Below are 5,000 nucleotides of genomic sequence, written 5' to 3'. Positions count from 1 at the left end.
AGGTACGCGGTCGGCCTGCTAGCGGGCTACCACGGGTAAAGGTACGCGGTCGGCCTGCTAGCGGGCTACCACGGGTAAAGGGACGTGGTCGGCCTGCTAGCGGGCTACCACGGGTAAAGGTACGTGGACGGCCTGCTAGCGGGCTACCACGGGTAAAGGTAAGCGGGCGGCCTGCTAGCGGACTACCAAGGGGCTCGACGGCGGGGAAGGTACGCGGTCGGCCTGCTAGCGGGCTACCACGGGGAAAGGTACGTGGACGGTCTGCCAGCGGGCTACCACGGGGAAAGGTACGTGGACGGCCTGCTAGCGGGCTACCACGGGTAAAAGGTAAGCTGGCGGCCTGCTAGCGGACTACCGCGGGTCTCGACGGCGGGGAAGGTACGCCGTCGGCCTGCTAGCGGGCTACCACGGGTAAAGGGACGTGGACGGCCTGCTAGCGGGCTACCGCGGGTCTCGACGGCTGGGAAGGTACGCGGTCGGCCTGCTAGCGGGCTACCACGGGTAAAGGGACGTGGACGGCCTGCTAGCGGGCTACCGCGGGTCTCGACGGCTGGGAAGGTACGCCGTCGGCCTGCTAGCGGGCTACCACGGGTAAAGGGACGTGGACGGCCTGCTAGCGGGCTACCGCGGGTCTCGACGGCGGGGAAGGTACGCCGTCGGCCTGCTAGCGGGCTACCACGGGTAAAGGGACGTGGACGGCCTGCTAGCGGGCTACCGCGGGTCTCGACGGCTGGGAAGGTACGTGGTCGGCCTGCTAGCGGGCTACCACGGGTAAAGGGACGTGGACGGCCTGCTAGCGGGCTACCGCGGGTCTCGACGGCTGGGAAGGTACGTGGTCGGCCTGCTAGCGGGCTACCACGGGTAAAGGGACGCGGTCGGCCTGCTAGCGGGCTACCACGGGTAAAGGGACGCGGTCGGCCTGCTAGAAGGGCTACCACGGGTAAAGGGACGTGGTCGGCCTGCTAGCGGGCTACCGCGGCTCTCGACGGCGGGGAAGGTACACGGTCGGCCTGCTAGCGGGCTACCGCGGATAAAAGGTACGTGGACGGCCTGCTAGCGGGCTACCACGGGTAAAAGTAAGCGGACGGCCTGCTAGCGGGCTGCCGCGGGTCTCGACGGCGGGGAAGGTACGCGGTCGGCCTGCTAGCGGGCTACCGCGGGTAAAGGTACTCGGACGGCCTGCTAGCGGGCTACCACGGGTCTCGACGGCGGGGAAGGTACGCGGTCGACCCGCTAGCGGGCTACCGCGGGTAAAGGTACTCGGACGGCCTGCTAGCGGGCTACCACGGGTCTCGACGGCGGGGAAGGTACGCGGTCGACCCGCTAGCGGGCTACCGCGGGTAAAGGTACTCGGACGGCCTGCTAGCGGGCTACCACGGGTCTCGACGGCGGGGAAGGTACGCGGTCGACCCGCTAGCGGGCTACCGCGGGTAAAGGTACTCGGACGGCCTGCTAGCGGGCTACCACGGGTCTCGACGGCGGGGAAGGTACGCGGTCGACCCGCTAGCGGGCTACCGCGGGTAAAGGTACTCGGACGGCCTGCTAGCGGGCTACCACGGGTCTCGACGGCGGGGAAGGTACGCGGTCGACCCGCTAGCGGGCTACCGCGGGTAAAGGTACTCGGACGGCCTGCTAGCGGGCTACCACGGGTCTCGACGGCGGGGAAGGTACGCGGTCGACCCGCTAGCGGGCTACCGCGGGTAAAGGTACTCGGACGGCCTGCTAGCGGGCTACCACGGGTCTCGACGGCGGGGAAGGTACGCGGTCGACCCGCTAGCGGGCTACCGCGGGTAAAGGTACTCGGACGGCCTGCTAGCGGGCTACCACGGGTCTCGACGGCGGGGAAGGTACGTGGTCGACCTGCTAGCGGGCTACCACGGGTAAAAGGTACGTGGTCGGCCTGCTAGCGGGCTACCACGGGTAAAAGGTACGTGGTCGGCCTGCTAGCGGGCTACCACGGGGAAAGGTACGTGGCTGGCCGACCACGTACCTTTACCCGCGGTCGAGACCCGCGGTAGCCCGCTAGCAGGCTTACCAAGTGGCCACAGAGAGGTATTGTGCCCATTATAAGGGCCACCGTGCCGTTTTCAGCTCCAGAGACAAGCCCTACAGCTTGTCTCTGGGACCTTATATGGTCCGCGTTGGAGCATATATGGTCCGGGCTGGACCATATATGAACCAAACCTCTCTCTGACGCTAAGGTTAGGGTTAGGGTTAGGGTTAGGGTTAGGGTTAGGGTTAGGGTTAGGGTTAGGGTTAGGGTTAGGGTTAGGGTTAGGGTTAGGGCTAAGGTTAGGGTTAGGGTTAGGGTTAGGGTTAGGGTTAGGGTTAGGGTTAGGGTTAGGGTTAGGGTTAGGGTTAGGGTTAGGGTTAGGGTTAGGGTTAGGGTTAGGGTTAGGGTTAGGGTTAGGGCTAGGGCTAGGGCTAGGGCTAAGGCTAAGGCTAAGGCTAAGGCTAAGGCTAGGGTTAGGGTTAGGGTTAGGGTTAGGGTTAGGGTTAGGGTTAGGGTTAGGGTTAGGGCTAGGGCTAGGCTTAGCACCCACTGTAACCCTAGCTTATGTCCTGACAACCCTAGTTCAAACCTTCGCGAAGGTGTCGAACGCAAGCACACGGCCGATCAAGAGGGTGTACGATGCCTGCCTTCGTTACCTGAAATTTTATCGTATCATGGAGAGACCTGCTGTAATATTCTTACGTGCGGCTTCCCGATGACAAAAAAATTGTTGAGACATACTTTTTGACTGGGGTATAGTTGGCCGAGACACTTACGTTCGGCTTCCCGATGAAAAAATTCCCCAGGGTCAACATTTTTTACCGACGATAAAGTGGGCCGAGAGACCCGCGGTAGTCCGCCCGCATCTAACGTGCGACACCTCGATGAAAATTTCACCCTCGTAAAAAATTTTTACCGAGGGTATAGTTTGCCGGCCTCGATGGTCGAGAGACCCGCGGTAGCCCGTCCGCGTCTAACGTGCGACACCTCGATGAAAATTTCACCCTCGTAAAAATTTTTTACCGAGGGTATAGTTTGCCGGCCTCGATGGTCGAGAGACCCGCGTTAGCCCGTCCGCGTCTAACGTGCGACACCTCGATGAAAATTTCACCCTCGTAAAATTTTTTTACCGAGGGTATAGTTTGCCGGCCTCGATGGTCGAGAGACCCGCGGTAGCCCGTCCGCGTCTAACGTGCGACACCTCGATGAAAATTTCACCCTCGTAAAAAATTTTTACCGAGGGTATAGTTTGCCGGCCTCGATGGTCGAGAGACCCGCGGTAGCCCGTCCGCGTCTAACGTGCGACACCTCGATGAAAATTTCACCCTCGTAAAAATTTTTTACCGAGGGTATAGTTTGCCGGCCTCGATGGTCGAGAGACCCGCGGTAGCCCGTCCGCGTCTAACGTGCGACACCTCGATGAAAATTTCACCCTCGTAAAAAATTTTTACCGAGGGTATAGTTTGCCGGCCTCGATGGTCGAGAGACCCGCGGTAGCCCGTCCGCGTCTAACGTGCGACACCTCGATGAAAATTTCACCCTCGTAAAATTTTTTTACCGAGGGTATAGTTTGCCGGCCTCGATGGTCGAGAGACCCGCGGTAGCCCGTCCGCGTCTAACGTGCGACACCTCGATGAAAATTTCACCCTCGTAAAAATTTTTTACCGAGGGTATAGTTTGCCGGCCTCGATGGTCGAGAGACCCGCGGTAGCCCGTCCGCGTCTAACGTGCGACACCTCGATGAAAATTTCACCCTCGTAAAAAATTTTTACCGAGGGTATAGTTTGCCGGCCTCGATGGTCGAGAGACCCGCGGTAGCCCGTCCGCGTCTAACGTGCGACACCTCGATGAAAATTTCACCCTCGTAAAAATTTTTTACCGAGGGTATAGTTTGCCGGCCTCGATGGTCGAGAGACCCGCGGTAGCCCGTCCGCGTCTAACGTGCGACACCTCGATGAAAATTTCACCCTCGTAAAATTTTTTTACCGAGGGTATAGTTTGCCGGCCTCGATGGTCGAGAGACCCGCGGTAGCCCGTCCGCGTCTAACGTGCGACACCTCGATGAAAATTTCACCCTCGTAAAAATTTTTTACCGAGGGTATAGTTTGCCGGCCTCGATGGTCGAGAGACCCGCGGTAGCCCGTCCGCGTCTAACGTGCGACACCTCGATGAAAATTTCACCCTCGTAAAAAATTTTTACCGAGGGTATAGTTTGCCGGCCTCGATGGTCGAGAGACCCGCGGTAGCCCGTCCGCGTCTAACGTGCGACACCTCGATGAAAATTTCACCCTCGTAAAAATTTTTTACCGAGGGTATAGTTTGCCGGCCTCGATGGTCGAGAGACCCGCGGTAGCCCGTCCGCGTCTAACGTGCGACACCTCGATGAAAATTTCACCCTCGTAAAATTTTTTTACCGAGGGTATAGTTTGCCGGCCTCGATGGTCGAGAGACCCGCGGTAGCCCGTCCGCGTCTAACGTGCGACACCTCGATGAAAATTTCACCCTCGTAAAATTTTTTTACCGAGGGTATAGTTTGCCGGCCTCGATGGTCGAGAGACCCGCGGTAGCCCGTCCGCGTCTAACGTGCGACACCTCGATGAAAATTTCACCCTCGTAAAAAATTTTTACCGAGGGTATAGTTTGCCGGCCTCGATGGTCGAGAGACCCGCGGTAGCCCGTCCGCGTCTAACGTGCGACACCTCGATGAAAATTTCACCCTCGTAAAAATTTTTTACCGAGGGTATAGTTTGCCGGCCTCGATGGTCGAGAGACCCGCGGTAGCCCGTCCGCGTCTAACGTGCGACACCTCGATGAAAATTTCACCCTCGTAAAATTTTTTTACCGAGGGTATAGTTTGCCGGCCTCGATGGTCGAGAGACCCGCGGTAGCCCGTCCGCGTCTAACGTGCGACACCTCGATGAAAATTTCACCCTCGTAAAAAATTTTTACCGAGGGTATAGTTTGCCGGCCTCGATGGTCGAGAGACCCGCGGTAGCCCGTCCGCGTC

Source organism: Mytilus edulis, unplaced genomic scaffold (genome assembly GCF_963676685.1).
Source record: "Mytilus edulis unplaced genomic scaffold, xbMytEdul2.2 SCAFFOLD_516, whole genome shotgun sequence".
In the NCBI taxonomy this organism is placed as follows: Eukaryota; Metazoa; Mollusca; class Bivalvia; order Mytilida; family Mytilidae; genus Mytilus; species Mytilus edulis.
This window is presented reverse-complemented; position numbering follows the sequence as displayed.